We start from the raw sequence: 23,248 nt of genomic DNA on the forward strand, positions 1-23,248 counted from the left end.
AATGCACTACTTGAATCTGAACAAATCAATATTTCCTTCTTTCCCGTTTCTTCACACCATTCTAGAGCCATTAAAATAGCCATTAGCTCACCTGTATAGACTGTCATTCTGTCTGTTACTCTTTTATTTTTCATAATATTTAAGTCCGGAACTATAAATGCTATTCCAATTTTACCATTTACCATTTTAGAAGCATCCGTATATATTTGTAGAAATTCAGCATATTCATTATTTACATACCTTTCGACCTCTTTTTTTTCTATTTGTCTGCCTTTTTCCAATAATCTTAAATCGACTTCAGGATTTTCAGTTAACCAAGGTGGAGTTTCAGGAATATTCACCACAGGACTAATTAAATAATGACTTATTCCTAGCTCACTTATCTCATTATTTATAATCCATCCAAAACTATTAATTTTTGTATTTTTTACTTTTTCTTGACAAGGTTGTAATGTAACATTTGGAGGATAGTTTTCCTTATGGCCTTTAATATTTGCCCAATAATTAATGGCTAGTTGTTTCCTTCTGATCTCTAATGGCATCTCACCCATTTCAACTTGTAAGGCTGATACTGGGGTAGTTTTCATTGCTCCACAGCAAATTCTTACGGCCTGATATTGGATTCTATCAATTTCTTTTAATAAACTGTTAGACGCTGAACTATATACAACACATCCATAATCAATTACTGACCTGATTAGTCCTATGTATATCGTTTTTAATACTTTCCCACTAGCTCCCCAATCTTTACCTCTTAAACATCTCATTATATTTAAAATTTTCTTACTTTTCTCAACTATTTTCCTTACATGTATTTTCCATGTAAGTTTTTTGTCAAACCAGATTCCTAAATATTTAATCTGATCTATCTTTTCTACATCTTTCTCATATAATTTAAGATTTACATTAGCATTCATTTTCCTATTAGTAAAAGTAATAAACTTGGATTTAGATATTGACACTCTAAAACCCCATTTTAAGGCCCAATCTTCAACATTATGTATTGCCTCTTGCATTTTCTTATTTATAAATTCTAAATTTTTTCCCCTTTTCCAAATAAGACCATCATCTGCAAATAATGACACTCCGAAAGCTTTGTCTATTTTACTAAACATATCATCAATCATTATAACAAATAACATAGGACTTATTATACTTCCTTGAGGAGTACCATTTTCAATTTGATGCTTTGAACTCACTTCACTACCTATTCTAACTTTTATATTTCTTCCAGTTAAAAAGTTTTTAATCCATCTATATATTTTACCCCTTAATCCCATTTGTTTTATTTTAATCAATAAACCTTCTTTCCACAACATATCATATGCTTTTTCTATATCCAAAAAGATTGCTATTAATACCTCTTTATTCACCTGGGCCCTCCTGATTTCATGTTCCAAATATATTATAGGATCTATTGTACTTCTTCCTTTCCTAAATCCAAATTGATATGGTTTAATCTTCTCCTTAGATTCCAGAAAATATATTAATCTGTTATTCACCATCTTTTCCATCACCTTACCAATACATGATGTTAATGCTATCGGCCTATAACTCTCAGCTAAATGTGGATCTTTTCCAGGTTTACAAATGGGAATAATTATAGCTTCTTTCCATTTATCTGGTAGAATTCCTTCCTCCCATATCTTATTATACATTTCTAATAATATCTTCTTACTTTTTTCACTAAGATTATTCAACATAATATAGTTAACTTGATCCTCCCCAGGTGTTGATTTACTAGAGTTTTTTAATGCTCTATTTAATTCCTTTAACGAAAATTTCATATTCAAAAAATTCTCATCATCTTCATCATTACATAGCAACTCACTGTGATTATTTAATGTCGTTTCCCGTCCCTTTTTTTCAATATTACTAAGATTCTCCATACTATGTATCTTAGTAAATGCTTTTGCTAATATTTCAGCTTTATTCTTATTATCTATTATGGTGTTACCATTATCTTTTATTACTGGGAAAAAGTATTCTTTTGATTTACCTGACATTTTTTTAATGGTATTCCAAACCCTGTCTAATGCCGTATTTTTCCCCAATGATTCACAGTATTTACTCCAGTAATCCCTCTTAGCATTTCTTATAATTCTCCTGACTTCTGCTTGTTTTCTTTTATAATTTATTAGATTTTGGAAGCAAATATATTTTTTGAGATTTAGGCCTTGTTTCTTGATTTAATTGCTATTGAACATTCTAAAGTCCACCAAGGAACTATCTTCTTTTTTTTAACCCCTTTACTTCTAGGAATGACTGTGTTTGCTGCATGCACAATACAATTACTAATTGCTAAACTTAATTCATTTATTGGTTTATTTATATCTATATTCACCATACTACCTTCACTTATTCTTTTATAGCTTTCCCAATTTGTATCCCTAAACCTCCATTTCCCTTGACTAACTACCTGTTCTTCTTCTATATCCATTCCTACTTCAATAAAAAGTGGATAATGATCGCTACCTAAAGTGCTATTTTTATATACTTTCCAGTTGCAATTATCTGCCAAAGATTGAGATACCAGTGTCAAATCAAGAGCTGATTCTTTACCTCTTACCAAATCTACCCTAGTGCCTACACCATTATTTAACACTACCATTTCTTTTTCTTCAATTATTTCTTCTAAGACCCCACCATTATAGTCATCTTGTTCTCCCCACAAAGTGCTATGTGCATTGAAGTCCCCACACCAAATTATTTTCCCTCTCCAGTGTCTAAGGATCATTTCGAGTTTTGCTTTTTCTATTTTCTTACAAGGATTATAATAATTAATTATTTTAATAGTTTCATTATTTGTCCAAACTTTAACTGCATTAAGTTCTAGATCTGTATTTAATTGTATTTGAGCAAATTTTAAGTTTTCCTTTATAAATATGGCGCATCCTCCTCCACTCCCGTTTATTCTATCTTTACGTAAAACTGCATACCCTTGAATACTAAATTGCATTGTTGATTTAAGCCATGTTTCTTGAATACATACTATGTCTGGTTTTTTATTTAATTCGTTAATGAACCCTTTAAATTCTTGACCGTTAGCTATTAAACTTCGAGCATTCCATTGTAATATTAGAGTCATGTAGCGATTTGAGGAGCTTCATTTTCAGATGATCCTTCTCCACATCTAAGTTCATCCTGAATTTTCTCCCATGACAGATCTTTGACATTAAAGAATTTTGCTGCTGCCTTTACTATGATTTTTATTTTTTCAGTCTTAGTCCTTGCTTGCTCTGAACAGTTTATGATATATGCCAGAAATGGAATCAGCTTTTCTAATGTGATATTATTTTGAGTATCTTCTATCTCTTTTTTCTTTTCTGACTTTGTTTTGTTAACATTTTCCGTACTTTTCACCTCTTTCACTGCTTCAGCATAAGTAATTTTTCTTTCAGTTTTAATTTTCTGGACTTCAGCTGCTTCTTTCCTGACCACACACCCCGCATAAGCTGCAGTGTGATTGCCTCCACAGTTACAACACTTAACTGGATTCTCTCCACATTCCCCATAAGGGTGTTCACCTCCACATTTACCACATCTTTGTTTTCCTCTACACACATTTGCAAAATGACCAAACCTTTGGCATTTGTAGCATCTGATAGGTGGTGGAACATAAACTCTTACGTTGAAACTCATGTACCCAATCATAACTTTATCAGGTTTAACTTTATCTTTGAATTCCAGTAACACAGATGTACTGTCCAATCTTTCCCCATTTCTAAAAGCCTGCAATCGTTTAATGCCTGAAACTTCTCCTCCTTTTATTACTTTCTTTAATTCCTCCAAGTTTTCTCCAACCGGAATCCCCGATATCACTCCTCTTGTTCCTCTTTCTTCCCCTACTACTTTCCTCTCCACCACTTCTTTTTTACATACCATTTGGAGTTTTAATGTCTTGTTCTTTTGTTCAACATTCTTACAGACAATAAGAAGGCTCCCATCCCTTAGGACTTTAGCCATTTCCACATCTCCGATAACTTTCTTTAGTCCACTAGATAAGCTGATCGGACTCACCCCAATCATATCTTGTCCCGTTTTAAATTTCAGGATTACTTTAGATTCTTCCGTCATTTTTTTCTTCCTCATCTCAACACTTTCTTCCTCATCTTCCAAAGATCTTTTGCCTACATTTAGTCCTTTTTTACTCTTATCTCTCCCTCCTCCCCCTTTTCTGTTTTCTACTAAAGCCCAACCTGTGTCCATAGTTTCATCTTCTGAACATCCCCCGCTATAACTAGCCATCTTAATCTACTCACAGTCCAGATTATGCCAAAACCGCCTTAGAAATCGACTTTTTACTCACCAGAATTCGTTTCACTTCCGGCTCCTCCCGACCTCTACACCTGAGCACTTGGTCCATCGACCTTCTTCTTCTTCTTCTTCTTCTTGTCTTTTTATGGCGGTTGGCAAACAGCTTAAGGTGCATTACCGCCACCTTCTGGATTGGAGTATGGACAAGATTCTAAAAAAACCAACTAAATCCTTTCCAAATTCCCTGTTCTTCTCAAAAACCTAAAGATGCTGTTAAAACTTATATCCCCAGACGATCTTTGCAGCAATTCCTTTATCTCTAATTTAGTTGTATTTAATTCTCTTTTTAACATTTCTCTTTCGTGTGTATATTTATTGCATTCCATGAAAATGTGTTCTATTGTTTCTGTTTGTCCACAGTGATTACAACAACCTGTATCATGTTTGTTAATTATTTTCAGTGTGCTGTTTAATCCCGTGTGCCCAAATCTCATCCTCGATATTATATCTTCTTCTTTCTTTATTCTATTACCTTTCCTTGAGTCCCCAACTGTTTTCTGGATGCTATAATAATACCTAGCACTACTTTCTCTATCCCATTGCTCTTGCCATTTATTTTTACAATATAGTTTTATTATATTCTTGACCTCACTTTTACTTATTTTAATATTTAAATCCACGTTGGTTTTTTTTGCAGCACTCTTAGCAAATTTGTCCGCCAATTCATTTCCTACAATCCCAATGTGAGCTGGAATCCATAATAATTTGACATCAGACCCATTACTTTTAATCCTGAAAATTAATTGAGTTATTTCTAATATAATATCTTGCCTTGAGTTTGATTGTGCCTCCTGAATACTTATTATTGCGCTACTTGAATCTGAGCAAATAATGACCTTTTTTCCTCCACTGTCTTCGACCCACTCTAAAGCCATACAGATTGCCACTAATTTTCCTGTATATACTGTTAGTTTATCAGGTATTCTTTTATTTTTCATAATATTTAAATCTGGTATTACAAAAGCTACACCAACTTTATTATTTATCATTTTAGATGCATCTGTATAGATTTGAATATATTGTGAATATTCCCTGTCTATGTATCTTTCCACTGTAGTACTATCTAATTCTCTCCCTCGTTTCAATAAGCTTAGGTCAGTGGTGATCTGTCTAGTGATCCATGGTGGGACAGTAGGAAGAGCAACCGCAGGACTAATTTGAAAATTATTTATTCTGACATTTTCAGTTTTATCTATGATTTTCCATCCAAAACTGTTAAATTGTTTCTTTTCTTTTTCTTGACACGGTTGAAGAGTGTTTAGTGGAGGATGAGTTTCATTATGCCCTTTAATATTGGCCCAGTAAGTTACGGCTATTTGTGTTCTTCTAAATTCTAGTGGCATTTCCCCCATCTCAACCTGCAGAGCTGAGACTGGGGTAGTTTTCATAGCTCCACAACAAAGCCTTAAAGCTTGATATTGTATTCTGTCTATTTGTTTTAGTAATGTGTTTGAAGCTGAATTATATAAAATACTTCCATAGTCCAAAATTGACCTTATTAACCCAACGTATATTGTTTTTAATGCTTTCCTATCTGCACCCCATTCTTTACCTCTCAAACATCTAATTATATTTAGAACTTTTTTGCACTTTCCTACAATATTATCTATGTGTATTTTCCATGTAAGTTTTTTATCAAACCAGATGCCTAGATATTTGAATTGATCTATTCTTTCGATGTTGTCCCCATACAGTTTGAGACTGATATTAGGATTTAATTTTTTATTTGTAAAAACAACAAATTTTGATTTGGATGTTGAAAATCTGAATCCCCATTCTAATGCCCACTTTTCTACATTATTTAATGCCTCTTGTACTTTCCTTTCAATAAATTCTGTATTCTTGCTCCTTTTCCAAATAACCCCATCATCTGCATATAATGAGACGCCACAAGATTTATCTACATTCCTAAAAATATCATTAATCATTATACTAAATAATATTGGACTAATTATACTGCCTTGGGGAGTACCATTTTCCATTTGATAATTTGAACTTATTTCACCGTTTATTTTTACACTGATACTTCTTTCAGTTAAAAATTTTTGTATCCATCTAACTATTTTACCTTTTAAACCCATTTGTTTTATTTTAATCAATAACCCTTCCCTCCACAACATGTCATATGCTTTCTCCACATCCAGAAAAACTGCAATCACACTTTCCCTATTAGCCTGGGCCCGTCTAATTTCATGTTCCAGACATACTGCTGGATCTATCGTACTTCGCCCTTTCCTAAATCCAAATTGATATACCTTTATTTTCTCCTTAGATTCTAAAAAATAATTTAGTCTGTTATTTATCATTTTCTCCATAACTTTACCTACACATGATGTTAGAGCAATTGGTCTATAACTTTCTGCTAAATTTACATCCTTCCCAGGTTTACAAATAGGGACAATAATGGCTTCTTTCCATTTGTTTGGTAGTTTTCCTTCCTCCCACACCTTATTATATAATTCTAATAATATTTCCTTACTCACATCACTAAGATTATTCAGCATGCAATAATTAATTTGATCTTTGCCCGGAGTTGATTTTTTGGAATTCTTCAATGCTTTATTTAGTTCTATTAAAGAAAATTTCATATTAATAGCATCCTCATTATCTTCATCATTATCAAGCAACTCAGTATTCCTCCTTAATGTTATTTCACGTCCTCTTTTTTCATTATTATTCAGATTCTCCGTACTATGTATTTTTGCAAATACTTTAGCTAAGGCTTCAGATTTACTTTTATTATCTATTATAATATTTCCATTATCCTTAATTATTGGGAAATAATAGTCTCTTGAGTTCCCAGACATTTTTTTAATAGTATTCCATACCCTATTTAATGGAGTATTTTTCCCCAGTGATTCACAGTATTTTCTCCAATAATCCCTTTTAGCATTTCTTATAATTTTCCTAACTTCTGCTTGTTTCCTTTTATAAGTTATCAGATTCTGGAAACACATATTCTTTTTCAAAGCTTTAAATGTCTTATTTCGCTGTTTAATTGCTGTTGTGCATTCTAATGTCCACCATGGTACTAACCTCTTCTTTTTGATTCCCTTACTTTTAGGTATAGAGCTTTTGGCTGTATCAATTATAGATCTACTAATTTCCAAGTTCAATTCATTTATTGGTTTATTTGTATCTATATTTTTCATATTGATCTCGCTAATCATGTTAAATTTGTTCCAGTCTGCCTTTTCAAATTTCCATCTCCCTTCAATCTCTATTTGGCCTTGCTCTGTATCTATTCCTATGTTGATAAAAATTGGGTAATGATCACTACCTACTGTGCTTTCTGTGCTTACTCTCCAACTGCTAATATCAGCTAGAGGTTGGGAAACCAACGTTAGATCAATAGCAGATTCTTTACCCCTAACAAAATCCACCCGAGTGCCTAATCCGTTATTTAATATTACTAGCTCCTTTCCTTCAATTATATCTTCTAGAATCCCGCCGTTATAATCATCTTGATTACCCCATAATGTGCTATGTGCGTTGAAGTCCCCACACCAAACTATTTTCCCTCTCCAGTGTTCTATGATTGATTCGAGTTTTGATTTTTCTAATTGTTTGCATGGATTGTAGTAATTTATGATTTTAATATTACCCTCATTTGTCCAAACTTCTATAGCAATGACTTCTAGATCCGGTGTTGTATGGATTTGGATAAATTTCAGATTTTGTTTTATGAATATAGCACAACCTCCTCCACTCCCTCTACTCCTATCTTTGCGCAGGACTGAATATCCATGAATGCTAAACTGTAATGCTGGTTTGAGCCATGTCTCTTGAATGCATATAATGTCCGGTTTTGTAGTTAAAGTATTAATGAAGCCTTTAAATTCCTGACCATTTGCTATGAGACTGCGGGCGTTCCATTGTAATATTAAAATTATGTGATGTTTTGAGAAGCCTCAGCCTCAGACGATCCTTCTCCAGTGAGTTCATTGTGGATTTTTTCCCAAGACAAATCTTTTACATTAAAAAACCTTGCTGCTGCCTTTACAATAATCTTTATTTTTTCCGTTTTAGTCTTTGCCTGTTCTGAGCAGTTTATGATGTATGCCATGAATGGAATCAGTTTTTCTAGTGTGATATTTTCTTGGTTGTTATCTGTAGTTTTCTTTTCTCCATAGTTTGTTTTCTGAACGGTTTCCTTGCTGTTTACCACTTTCACTGCTTCTGCATATGTAATGTTCTTGTCTGTTTTGATTTGTTGAACTTCAACTGCCTTTTTTCTTATCACACATCCTGCATATGCTGCAGTATGACTTTCCCCGCAGTTACAACATTTGACAGGACTATTCCCACACTCACCATACAGATGTTCACCCCCACATCTACCACACCTCTGTTTCCCTTTACAAACATTAGCAATATGTCCGTACCTTTGGCATTTGAAGCACCTGAGAGGGGGTGGAATATAGACTCTCACATTAAAGCTCATATAACCTACCATTACTCTTTCTGGCAGAACTTTATTTTTGAACTCTAGTAATATTGATGTACTGTCCACTTTTTCTCCATTCCTGGAGGCCTGTAATCTTTTCATGCCTGTAATATCTCCTCCTTTTATTACTTTCTTTAACTCATCCAGATTTTCACCAACAGGAATTCCTGTAATTACTCCTCTTACTCCTCTTTTTTCCCCAACAATCTTTCGTTCCAGCACTTCCTTTTTGCACACGGTTTGTAATTTAAGAGTCTTATTTTTTTGTTCAGCATTTTTACAAATGATCAGCAGGTTTCCATCACGTAACACTTTAACAAGTTCTACATCCCCAATCGCTTTCTTTATTCCGTTTGACAAACTGATAGGACTTACTCCAAACATATCCTGCCCTGCTTTAAATTTTAATATAATTTTTATATCTTCCACCATTATTTTCTTTCTTATTTCAGGTCTGTCTCCCTCGTCGTCAAACGCTCGTTTTCCAGTTGCCGTTCCTTTTTTAACCTTTTCTTTTCCTCCTCCCCTTTTCTTGTTCTCTATCCTAGACCATCCTATATCCATATCTTCATCCTCTGTCAGCCCTCCACTACTACTAGCCATCTCGTCCACTCACAATCCAGATTATGCCAAAACAGCCTTATTCAAACTTTTTACTCGCCAAACTCCGTCCACGTCCTGCAGCACTTCCGTCTCCTGCTCCTCAGACTCTGGTCGAGCCTCGGAACCCGACGTCTGACTCTCCCACACAAGAAGGAGCCGTTTGAAAACGAGAAGACAGGTCAAGAAGGGAGGAGGAATGAGAGCAAGTGGTGGATCTTGAGCTGGATCTGAAGCTCTTCTGGAGACACTGGCCAGCTGCCTCCACTTCCAATCAACACCAATTAAGAGCTCTGAAACAGAGATATTAGAGAAGCACACTGACAACGCCCTGGGCCATAACACTACTAATTTATTTTTATACTTCTTATATTTCTCTTCAGCCTCTTGTGTTCTCAATTTCAAGAAACATGTGTACAAATAATTCTTTTTTTTACAAGCATTTCTCAACCCTTTCGTCATCCATGGTTGGTCAACAACATTTCTCTTTGTACAATTATTTTGCACACAAATCTTTTCATACAGAGCTCCTAAAATATTCATAAACTCATCTTATGATCTGTTCACATCATCAACATACACGTCTTTCCAGCTTTGTTTATGTAAATCATCTTTTAATTTGTCCATTGCTTTTTTTGACGTGTTTATTGTTTTTTCCTTGATTGTAATTTCTTTTGTAATGCTTTGATTATTTTTATAAATAGTGAAAACTGGTAAATGATCACTCAAATCACTCGTTAAAATACCTCCCATCACATCCCCATTTGTTACATTTGTGAAAATATTATCGATTATTGTAGCACTATGAGTTGTAATTCTTGTTGGTTTTGATATTAACGGATAAAGATTTAAACTATACAATGAATTTGTAAATGTACTGATGTTATTTTAATCTGTTATATTTCCCAGGTCAATATTAAAGTCTCCACAGAAAAAAATATTTTTATTAAAACTCTTGTCCAATAGTTGTACGATTTTATCAGTGAATATTTCTATATTTGATCCTGGAGATCGATATACACAACTTATCAATATGTTTTTATCATTCTTGTTTATTATTTCTATTGTTATTATTTCCATGATATTATCAACAATTATTGACATTTCATTAATTAATTTACATTTTATTTCATTTTTAACAAATAGAGCCACTCCACCACCTCTTTTGTTGCTTCTGTTCACATGATATAATTCATACCCTTCCATGTGAACATTAGTTGTGTTTTCATCGTTGAGCCACGTCTCCGACAGTGCTATTATTGAAAAGGTTCTGTTTAGATGTTTTAAATAATCTGTTATTTTGGATATATTTGCATTTAAACTTCTACTGTTAAAGTGAATAATAGAGAGACCTCCATTAGTTATATTGATGTAATTAAACTGTTCTTCATTGTAATATTCACAGTCTTTTATTTCAGGGAAAAAATTTGTATCAATCACATCTTGAACATTGTATATTTTAAACTCTAAGTCTTCGTATGTTGCCATGTTTGATGTATTTGTTTGTTTTATATTTGTTAATTTCTTGTTTGTGAAGTTGTGTCAATGATTTATCATCTGTCATCTCCTGAGCTAATTTTACTTTTTCCAGATCCTTCAGGTCTTTTATTATTTTAGCCTGAGATCCTTCCTGTATTTTGATCCAGATGTTTCCATTTCTTGTCCAAGTTGATGCTATTTTTTTCTGTTTTTTTAACAACCTTGCTTCACGTGCAATATTTCCATTTTTTTTAGTTAGGTGTTCGTTTATGTAAACATTTGTTCCCTTCAGTTTTTTTGCTTGCATTATTACCCTGTTTCTTGATTTCCTGCTAATGAACTTGATGACTATGGATGGTTTGGCTTTATCTGATTTGTTGGGCAGTGTGTGACAGATTGAAATGTCCTGTTCGATGTCAATGTCTTTGCTTTGTAAAAAATTCACTACTTGCTCCTCCAGAGTCTGTAGTTCTTCCTGTGGTGCATCTTCTGCTGTGTTAGTACCAGCAACATATTAAACATATTAAAGCAATATATTAACCATAAAAATCTTATTAAATTTAACAAAACTACTTTACCAGAATAAAATATTAGAATAATTAAATATGGACTATTGGACATCAGATCTCTTTCCTGTAAATCCCTGTTACTTAATGACCTGATAACTGATCATCATACTGATTTATTCTGTCTGACAGAAACCTGGCTATAACAGGAAGATTTTGTTAGTATAAATGAATTCACTCCATCTAATAATTCAAATTTTCATGTTCCCAGAACAACTGGTTGAGGCAGAGGCGTAGCTTTTATTTTTCAGTCTGGACTATTAATTAATACTAAACCAATTAGTAGTTATAATACTTTTGAATCACTGTCTCTAACATCTCACTTGTCACTGTTTCAATTCTGACTTACATTCTTTAAAACAGACATCTAGAAAGTTAGATAGGAAATGGCACTCCACTAACATTGAGGAATCTTACTTATCCTGGAGATATAGCCTGCTAACATACAAAAAAGTGCTGTGATGACTTCATGAGATGCTTTTTAAATAAAATTATTTCAGTTAGGGAAAAAAATTCAAATCAACATTCCTAGTATCGCCTCTGGTTCTATGTCAGATGAGACAACTTTAAAAATGTCACTAGAACCTGATTTATGTTTGGACTGTTTTTGTCCTGTGACCTCTCTGAATTGTCAAAAATAATAGCTTCATCCAAACCATCCACATGTCTGCTAGATCCCATCTCAACCAGGCTATTTAAAGACATATTTCCCTTAATTAATAACCACGTCTTGGATCTGCTTAATTTGTCTCTAATGAAGGGTTACGTACCACAGAGCTTTAAGAATGCTGTAATTAAACCTTTACTTAAGAAACATAACCTTGACTCAGGAATTCTAGCCAATTATAGACTTATATCTAATCTAACTTTCATCTAAAAAATTCTAGAGAAAATAGTTGTTCGTCATTTACATGATCATCTTCAAAGAAATAATCTGTTTGAATAGTTTCAGTCAGGTTTTAGAGCTCACCACAGCACTGAATCTGCACTAGTGAAAGTTACTAATGATATTCTCATGGCCTCAGACAATGGACTTGTGTCTATACTGGTCCTGTTAGACCTCAGTGCTGCATTTGATACAGCTGATCACAATATTCTACTACAGAAACTTGAATATGAAATTGGAATTACAGGAACGGCTCTAAATTGGTTTAAATTATATTTATCTCATAGAATCCAATTTGTAAATGTAAATAACAAATCTTTATCTTACACCAAAGTTAGTCATGGAGTTCCTCAAGTTTCAGTGCTTGGACCAATACTCTTTAACTTATATATGCTTCCATTAGGTAAAGTTATTAAACAGCATGGGATAAATTTTCATTGTTATGCTGATGACTCACAATTATATTTGTCCATGGAACCTAATGAATCCAATCAGCTACTTAGACTACATGTCTTAAAGACATAAAAACCTGGATGACCCTTAATTTTCTCCTGCTGAACACAGACAAGACTGAGGTTTTGGTTTTTGGATCTGAGCACCTTAGGAATGATTTTTTTCAGTCTTTCTCCCTCCTTAGATGACATTAATCTGTCCTCCAGCTCTAATGTTAAAAATCTTGGTGTTATTTTTGATCAGGACATGTCTTTTCTCCTCCACATTAAAAACGTTACTAGAACTGCCTTCTTCCACCTGCGTAATATCACTAAAATTAGAAACATCTTATCTAAAAATGATGCAGAAAAACTGGTCCATGCATTTGTCACGTCTAGACTGGACAATTGCAATGGTTTATTATCTGGATGTCCAAATACTTCTTTAAAACGTCTTCAGTTGATCCAAAATGCTGCTGCCAGAGTCTTAACTGGAGTTAGTAGGAGAGATCATATTTCTCCAGTTTTAGCTTCTCTCCATTGGCTCCCTGTCAAATCCAGAATAGAATTCAAACTCTTATTTCTAACCTACCAAGCTCTCAACAACCTAGATCCATCTTATAGTCGAGATCTAATTGTTCCATATTTTCCTAACAGAGCACTTTGCTCTCAGACTGCAGGCTTACTTGTGGTCCCTAGAGTTTCCAAGAGAAGGATGGGAGGAAGATCTTTCAGTTATCAGGCTCCTCTCTTGTGGAACCAACTTCCAGTTTCTGTTCATGAGGCTGACACATTGTCCAGGTTTAAAACTGGGCATAAGTCTTTCCTTTTTGAGAAATCCTATAATTAGCGTTGGCTTGTTATGCTGCTTCGACCTTAGACTACTAGAGAACAAACTGACCTCATTTTCTTAAATGAATTGTTACAACTGAATAGTTTTCATTTTATATTATTTCTATCTTAACATGTGATTCTTGACCTGCCATTGTGTATCTGTTCCTACTAAACCCATCCGGTCAAAGCAGATGACCACTTGTCCTGAGCCTGGTTCTGCTAAAAGGTTTCTTCCTCATGAGAGAGTTTTTCCTTTCCACTGTCGCCCTCATGCTTGCTCAAGATGAGAGTTCAACAATGGAGTTAAACTGAAAGCAGTCTGCTCTTCAGATAAATAATGTTAAAATATAATTTTTATATGTGAATATTTCTGTTCAGTGCCCTGAGATGACTTCTGTTGTGACTTGGCGCCATATAAATTAACTGAATTGAATTGAACTGATTTGTCTTGACTTGCTGTGTTGTGCTGCCAATCAGACGTCAGGGTCTGTTGACAAGCTTCATTAGCCACGCCCACATCACATCACTGAGTTCTTCCTGTCTATATTCCTGTGTAGATGTGAATTGTTGAGTTTTCTTTTTCTTCCTTTAATAATATGTTGTTCTTTATCTTCTAAATGGTTGAACAAGGTTCAAGCAGCCTCTCTGTGTTCAAACCATGACAGAGAGGGACTCGTACCAGTGACTCGTCTCTGTCCTGAATCTAGTCTCGTCATCTCTGCGCAGTGGCAGTATCGTAGCCTGTGAGGATGATCCGAGGCGTGATTATTGCTAGTTGAAAACTTTACCCAATACCCTGCCTTAATGACTGTAAACACTGTCCGCAACGGCAATTTTTGACAGTCTTAACAAAGACTGAACAATTTGTTGAAAGACACAAGCACCGTTCAACTAGTGGTCAGTTCTTCTGTTCCAGAAAATGAATAGTTGGTTTCATGTAACCTTTATTTAGACAGGTAAATCCCATTGAGCCTCAGGGACTCATTTACAAGAGAGACCTAATTTCAACAAATAATAATGACAACAATGGACAACAGCATTATTAACAATGGACAATTACAAAACAGCAGCTGGAAACAGTGATCCATGCCTTGGTCACCTCTCGGCTGGATTACTGCAACGCTCTTTACCTTGGAGTCACCAGTCCTCCCTCAGACACCTCCAGTTGGTCCAGAACGCTGCTCCTCAGCTTCTAACTGGAGTTCAAAATAGGGAGCACATCACCCCCACTCTGTCTTCACTCCACTGGCTGCCTGTTCATTTTAGAGTTCATTTTATGTTTCTTTTATTTGCTTTTAAAAGTTTAAATGGCCTTGCTCCATCCTACCTCTGTGATCTGCTACACCCATACTCTCCTGCTCGGTGCCTCAGATCAGCTGATCAGCTGCTCCTGGAGGTGCCGAGGTCTAAACGGAGGCTCAGAGGAGACAGAGCTTTTTCTGTTGCTGCTCCAAGACTGTGGAACGATCTTCCTCTTCCCATCAGACGAGCCCCTTCACTGTCCAGTTTTAAAACTCTTTTAAAAACACATTTTTACTCCCTCGCTTTTAGCTCACACTGAATTTTGCTCTGCACCGTTTTTATTATTTTTTATTGATCTTAATGTTTTAACAACTGTTTTATGTGTTTAAATATTGTTGATTTTATATGTACAGCACTTTGTGGCAGCTGTGGTTGTTTTAAAGGGCATTATTAATAAATTTTATTATTATTATTATTATTATTATTATAACAGCAACAACAATAGACAGTTATAAAAAGGCATACAAATGTTATTATTATTTTATTTTATTTTATTATTATTGATCTTTTTGTAAGATATTCCAGGAAACAGGAGCAGAGTAGGAGAAGATCATTTTGTCTAGTTCAGTCCTCACTGAGGGAACACTGCAGGTAATAATGTCCTGAGAGCGCACGCTGTAGCTGCACTCACGCAGAGACATGTAGGAGGAGATGTATGAAGGCAGCAGACCAAGAAGTGATTTAAAGATGAAAATGTACCAGTGAGAGAGTCTGCGTGAAGTTAATGATGTCCAGTTAACCAGTGAATACAAGGTGCAGTGGTGGGTACGATAATCACAGCCAGTTATGAATCTTAGTGCACCATGATAGACAGCATCCAACATCTGCAGGGTTCTTGTTGGAGCGTTCATGTACGTAATATCACTGTAATCAATGGAGGGAAGGAAGGTCTCAGATACAAGGCCTTTCCTAGTGTTCAGAGTTAGACAGGGTCTAGCTCTGAAAAAGAAGCCCAGTTTAACTTTCAGTTTCTTTACTAGGTTTTCCACATGGAGCTTAAAGAGAGATGCGAGTCGACTAAGATACCCAAATATTTATAGGAATCAACAAACTCAATGGGGACATCATTTGAGAATAAAATCAGAGGAAGAACTGCTGGGACTGACTTCCTATTTAAAAAAGCATCCCTTTGGTTTTGTCGGCATTTAGGACAAGTTTGAGGTGGAACAAATCAGACTGGATGATGTTGAATGCAGATTGCAAAAGCTGGAAAGCCTTATCAACTGTTTAAATAGTTAATTGTAGATATGAATGTTCCATCATTTTCCTTTGCAGCTCCTCTACACCAGAGGGAGCCAACAGATCCACACAATTCAATTCAATTCAGTTTATTCATATAGCGCCAAATCATAACAGAGTGTTCTCGGGGCGCTTTACAGAAACATTCACATACATAAAAGCCAATTAGTAAAGTTCTCTATCTAAGGAATCCAGCAGACAAGTTGAATCTTGGCTTTGTTGCAGTCTCCCATCCTGAGCAAGCACAGTGGCAACAGTGGAAAGAAAAACTCCCTTTTAACAGGAAGAAACCTCCAGCAGAACCAGGCTCAGGACAAGCGACCATCTTCTTTGACCGGCTGGTTGAGAGGACAGGAAGGAGAGACAGACGAACATAGAATGGTAGGTCCAGGTATATCTGAAAGACAAAAAAACACATGTTAAGGATAGAAAAAATAATTACAAATACAAAACAGGTTGAGCAGAGTAAGTAAAGACAGCAGCAGAGTGAAAAGTGTGGTCATTTTGTCCTCCAGCAGGCTAAGCCTACAGCAGCATAACTAAGGGACAGCTCAGGAAACCCAAGCTGACCCTAACTATAGGATTTAGCAAAAAGGAAAGTCTTAAGCCTAGTTTTAAAACTGGATAATGTGTCAGCCTCATGGACAGATATTGGAAGTTGGTTCCACAAGAGAGGAGCCTGATAACTAAAAGATCTGCCTCCCATTCTGTTTTTGTAAAGTCTAGGAACCACAAGTAAACCTGCAGTCTGAGAGCGAAGTGCTCTGTTAGGAAAATATTGAACAATAAGATCTGTAATCTAAGATGGAGCCAGGTTGTTGAGAGCTTTGTAGGTTAGAAGTAAGATTTTGAATTCTATTCTGGATTTGACAGGGAGTCAATGGAGAGAAGCTAAAACTGGAGAAATATGATCTCTCCCACTAACTCCAGTTAAGACTCTGGCAGCAGCATTTTGGATCAACTGAAGACGTTTTAAAGAAGTATTTGGACACCCAGATAATAAACCATTGCAATAGTCCAGTCTAGACATGACAAATGCATGGACCAGTTTTTCTGCATCATTTTTAGATAAGATGTTTCTAATTTTAGTGATATTACGCAGGTGGAAGAAGGCAGTTCTAGTAACGTTTTTAATGTGGGGGATGAAAGACACGTCCTGATCAAAAATAACACCAATATTTTTGTTAACATTAGAGCTGGAGGCCAGATTAATGTTATCTAAGGAGGGAGAAAGACTGAAAAATTAATTCCTAAGGTGCTCAGGTCCAAATACTAAAACCTCAGTCTTGTCTGTGTTCAACAGGAGAAAATTAAGGGTCATCCAGGTTTTTATGTCTTTAAGTCATGCTTGTAGTCTAAGTAGCTGATTGGATTCATTGGGTTTAATGGACAAATATAATTGTGTGTCATCAGCATAACAATGAAAATTTATCCCATGCTGTTTAATAACTTTACATAATGGAAGCATATATAAAGTAAAGAGTATTTGCCCAAGCACTGAGCCCTGAGGAACTCCATGACTAACTTTGGTGTATGAAGAAGATTTAATATTTACATTTACAAACTGGAATATGTCAGATAGATATGATTTAAACCATTTTAGAGCCGTTCCTGTAATCCCAATATCATATTCAAGCCTCTGTAGTAAAATATTGTGATCAACTTTATCAAATGCAGCACTGAGGTCTAACAGGACCAGTATAGACACAAGTCCATTGTCTGAGGCCATGAGAATATCATTAGTGACTTTTACTAGTGCTGTTTCTGTGCTATGATAAGCTCTAAACCCTGACTGAAACTCTTCAAACAGATTATTTCTTTGTAGATGTTCACGCAACTGACCTGCAACTATTTTCTCTAGAATTTTTGAGATGAAAGTTAGATTAGATATAGGTCTATAGTTGGCCAGAATTTCTGAATCAAGATCAGACTTCTTAGGTAAAGGTTTAATTACAGCAACCTTAAAGCGCTGTGGTACATAACCATCCATTAAAGACAAATTAAGTAGATCCAAAATGTGGACATTAATTAGGGGGAATACTTATTTAAACAGTCTGGTTGGGATGGGATCTAGCAGGCATGTGGATGGTTTGGATGAGATTATTTTTGACAATTCAGAGAGCTCAACAGGACAAAAACTGTCCAAACATAAATCAGGCTCTAGTGAAATTTTTAAAGTTGCCTCATTTGACAGGGGACTAGAGATAGTAGAAGGAAAGATGGTTTGAATTTTCTCTCTAATTGAAATAATTTTATTTATAAAGAATCTCATGAAGTCATCACTACTTACAGTTGTAGGGATACATGGTTCAACAGAAATGGGACTTTTAATTAGTTAAGCAATAGTACTAAACAGAAACCTAGAGTTATTTTTATTCTCCTCTGTTAAAGATGAGTAATATAAAGTTCTAGTGTTAAAGAGAGCTTTTTTATATGTTAGCAGACTATGTTTCCAAGTTAAATAAAATCCTTGAACATTAGTAGAGTGCCATTTTCTCTCCTGGTTTCTGGACGCCTGCTTTAAATTACATAACTCAGAATTAAACCAAGGAGCCAGTTTCCTCTGATTGATTTTTTTTCTTTTTCATTGGAGCAATTTTATCAAGTGAAGTTTGCATTAAAGTTGTAAGATGATCAACTAGATGATCTAAGTCACTGTTCTCTGATGCATTACACTGCAAGACAGAGGAAAACATTGATGGAAGAGATTGTTTAAATTTGGTCCCAGCAGTTTCCTTTGCAGCTCCTCTACACCAGAGGGAGCCAACAGATCCACACCTGAGAATCATTCACTGATGAGCTGCAAGGACTATTTAAAGCAGTTAACCTTTGACCTGAAGCACAGGATAATTTCTCTCTCTGCTGTTAAATGTGGCTCAGGTGCACAGGTTCAGTGATGTGTAATTACCCATGAAACAAAGACTGAATCTGGACTGTACTCAGAGCAGTGCAAGCAGATGTCTGTGTGATTGTGGTACTGAATAGACCCAGAGAGACATAGACTACACTCTGCTTCACTTTGAACCCTCCATCAAGGTCCTGAAAGGGCTGCACCTGGACGAAACATGTATCCTTCTGTACATCCATCTGCTTTGCATCATAAATGTTTTTCTTTATTATCAATAGAAACTCTTTGCTGTTCTCTTTCCTCACCTGAATATTTATATTGTCATTCAATATGTGTGTCATCACTTTGAATATAAATAATAATAAACCATTTTATTTGTAGATGCCTTTCTTGGCACACAAGGTCACCTTACATAGTCAAGCATAAAAACAGACACAATATAATACACACAGTTAAAACAAGTAAAAAATAGAATTAAAATGAGACAGTGCAGTTGCAATCACAGTGTGTATGCTACTTTAAACAGAAGAGTTTTGAGCTTGAAATGTGACAATGAGTGTGTGTTGTGAATATCAGGTGGGAGTGAGTTCCAGAGCTGGGGAGCAGAGCAGCTGAATGCTCTGTTCCTCATAGTAACAAGACGAGCAAGGGGCCCCATGAGCTGAATAGAAGAAGAGGATCTGAGGGTACGAGTGAGTGTAGCATGTGAAGAAGGTCCAAAAGGCATGGAAGAGTTTTTTGTAGTTGATGCGGTATAGGATGGGAAGCCAATGAAGCTGTTGTAAAACAGGTGTGATGTGATGGATTGAGGGGGTCCAGATAAAACAGGATTCTCATCCTCCTGTGCGTAATGGCTGCTGGGTGGTGTGTCTCCTAGGAGCTGTAGTGTTGAGTGTATAAAAATGTCAGACACCACATGTCAAGGAGTGAATCTCTGAGCCGGAGCAGCAGACGGTCTAGCTCCATCTCCAAGACATGTTCAATCCTCAAACAAGTTCAAGGCGGCCTCCTGGAGGCAGCTACTGCTCTTTTAGATCACTTTTAAATGATGACAACATACTTCATCAGCCTATCAGCTTCCAGATGAACCTTGTTGCAAAGCTGCTGAGATTTATAATTGACTATAAATAACAAACCCTCACATGCAGATGACGTAAAACATGTTGTCATGACGTTAACAAATCCAGGAGAGCTGGTGACATTTTCAATCGGAACACATAATTGCTGGTTTAAAAAATACCATTTGTTTACTCAAAGATCCACACTTGTTACTCAGAGACTCAGGAGTATCCAGCGAGAGAACTTCTTCAAGTCAAACAGGGAAGATTCCAAGTAGAGCTCAACACCATTTTATTTGTAGTTTTTCATTCATCACTAGTTTTGTTATTTTTGCTTCACTGTGTCTGTTCTGATTACTTCCTCCTCAGGTGCACACACTCCTCCTTTTATCTACTGAGATGAAGGTAAAATATAGGAGAGCATGAGCTCAGGAATGGAAGGAGCAGCTGCATGCTCAACGGGTCTAGGAGTACAGTCCTGAAGTTGTTCATCAACACCTACATCTGGACATACCACTGAAGACGTCACTAACATAAAAACTGAACAGCTCTTTGAAATCAGATTTTCAGAATCCGCCTCTCTTCCAAGACCAATATATCACATCTAGCATCCAAAAGACCAACCCCACTGTATCATGGGGTTTTCTATTTAAAACAAACAGATGAAATTTAGCTTGTGCATGAACTGAGTTTGAGTATGAGACTTTTGTCAGAACAAAATGTGTATCTACAATTAACTATTGGTTGTCTGGAACAGAAGAATTGACCACTAGTTGAACGGTGCTGGTTTCTTTCAACAAATTGTTCAGTCTTTGTTAAGACTGTCAAAAATTGCCATTGCTGACTGTGTTTACAGTCATCAAGGCGGGGTATTGGGTAAAGTTTTCAACTAGCAATAATCGCGCCTCGGATCAACCTCACAGGCTACGATACTGCCACTGCGCAGATTCAGGACAGAGACGAGTCACTGGTACGAGTCCCTCTCTGTCATGGTTTGAACACAGAGAGGCTGCTTGAACCTTGTTCAACCATTTAAAAGATAAAGAACAACATATTATTAAAGGAAGAATAAGAAAACTCAACAATTCACATCTACACAGGAATATAGACAGGAAGAACTCAGTGATGTAAAACAGAAATATTTATGCTGTATGTCAGATATATGTTTCTTACTTTATACTTTATTAGTATTCGGTGCACAAAGGTGTCGACATTTTCCTCCCCTGCAGGTCGAGGTTGTGTCTTTTGAAATATTTGGATAGTCCAGAGTCTCTTAGTAACAAGTGTGGATCTTTGAGTAAACAAATGGTATTTTATAAACCAGCAATTACACTGCTAAAAAAAAACAAGGGAACACCTAAACAAAACAATGTAACTCCAAATCAGTCACACCTTCGTGGAACCAATGTCACCAGTTAGGTAGTAACACTTATTGTGAATCAGTTTCAGCTGCTGCTGTGCAAATGAAACACACAACATGTGGAATGAGAGGCAATTAGCAAGACAACCCTACAAAAGAGTGATTCTGCAGGTGGTGACCACAGGTCGTTTCTCTGTTCTCGTTCTTTCTGGTTGAACTTTTAGTCACTTTTTCATTTTGTCAGTGCTGTCACACATAGAGGCATTTTTTACAGCCCACTGAAGTTGCTCATGTAGTGCAGCTAATCCAAGATGGAACATCAATGCGAGCGGTGGCAAGAACATTTGCTGTGCCTCTCAGCACAGTGTGCAGAGCATGGAATAGGTACCAGGAGACAGGCCAGTACACCAGTAGACATGGAGGGGGCCGTAGGAGGGCTACAACCCAGCAGCAGGACTGCTACTTCGTCCTTTGTGCAAGGAGGAACAGGAGGTCCACTGCCAGGGCCCTACAAAATGACCTCCAGCAGGCCACTAATGTTCATGTTTCCACTCGAACTGTCAGAAACTGACTCCGTGAGGGTGGTATGGGAGCCCGACATCCACATATAGGGCCTATGCTTACAGCCCGACACTGTCCAGGACGATTGGTGTTTGCTAGGGAACACCAAACTTGGCAGATTCACCATTGGTGCCCTGTGCTCTTCACAGATGAAAACAGGTTCACATTGAGCACATGTGACAGACATAGAGTCTGAAAACACCATGGAGAACATTATGTTCCCTGCAACATCCTCCAGTATGACCATTTTGGTGGTGGGTCAGTCATGGTGTGGGGAGGCATTCCTTTGGATGGCCGCACAGCCCTCCATGTGCTAACCTCATACTGAGCCATCAGCTGCCTTGTGTGAAAAACAATATTCTCCATGGTCTTCTGCCTCATCTTCTGCTCATGCTGAGTCCATTGTTGAAAAATGACAAAATACAACTCCTAAAACTTGATGCCACTGCGTTTTTGTTTTCATTTCCATAAAAAGAAGAAGAAGAAGCGTCTTTAGAGGTTTTTGTGTCGTTTCTTTCAGTAGTTCTTGGTGCAGCGCCCCCACAGGCGAGCGGGGGAACAGGTTGGTTCAACAGGTTGACTCGACTGCACAGTGAAGTGTGAATGCAAATGCACCAGCTCAAATGTAAACAAAATGTTATGAATATTATTGATCCCCAACCGAACTGAGTCTACTGGACTATCTGATGTGAAAACAACCTTAAAAAGCAGAAAGAAGCTTAAATTACCAGAAGTAAGTGGAGCAAGCACATTTTTGCTGAATTCTGCTGAAAAAAGTTTAATTGAGTGCAAAAATGTAAAATTAGTTGAAAAAAATCTAAAATTAACATAAATACAGCTAAATATTTGCTGAAATAGCAGAAAAATGTGGATTTTGCATAAATTGATGATGATGATGTCACAGACTGAGATGGGTCAGCGGTGAGGAGTGATGATGTCACAGACAGAGCTGGGTCAGCGGTGAGGAGTGATGATGTCACAGACAGAGCTGGGTCAGCTGTGAGGAGTGATGACATCACAAAGCACAGCTTTCTGATGATGTCAAGGACTCCTTTGATCTCAGATTTATATAAGTTCTGACCGGATGTTGGTCCGTACAGTTTGAAACAGTTCCTGTTCCGAGCGCATCAAAACGTTGGTCAAACAAGCCAAAGTTATTTTCACCTTATTTGTTGGAGTTTGTGTTTTAGAAGCAGTCATGTTTGGAAAAACTACTACGCCGGTTGAGAACCTCCAGGCTCCGGTCTCTTGGGCCAAACGTAAAGGTCTGAAAGGTCGATTCACAGCCTTGGTTGGTGAAGTCCGTCGCAGTACGGCTGT

General features: G+C 36.4%; 2 non-coding genes across 2 annotated transcripts; one reads left to right on the forward strand and one right to left on the reverse strand.

Annotated features, from left to right (window-relative positions):
* The first annotated feature begins 14,274 nt into the window (after nucleotides 1–14,274).
* On the forward strand, nucleotides 14,275–14,415 carry LOC119421143. Its single transcript, XR_005187341.1, has one exon. It is a non-coding gene; the product is annotated as a U4 spliceosomal RNA (small nuclear RNA).
* Nucleotides 14,416–20,816: 6,401 nt separating this feature from the next.
* On the reverse strand, nucleotides 20,817–20,955 carry LOC119421128. Its single transcript, XR_005187339.1, has one exon. It is a non-coding gene; the product is annotated as a U4 spliceosomal RNA (small nuclear RNA).
* Between the last annotated feature and the right edge of the window lie 2,293 nt (nucleotides 20,956–23,248).

The sequence above is a fragment of the Nematolebias whitei genome, chromosome 1 (genome assembly GCF_014905685.2).
Source record: "Nematolebias whitei isolate Nwh7 chromosome 1, NemWhi1, whole genome shotgun sequence".
NCBI lineage: Eukaryota > Metazoa > Chordata > Actinopteri > Cyprinodontiformes > Rivulidae > Nematolebias > Nematolebias whitei.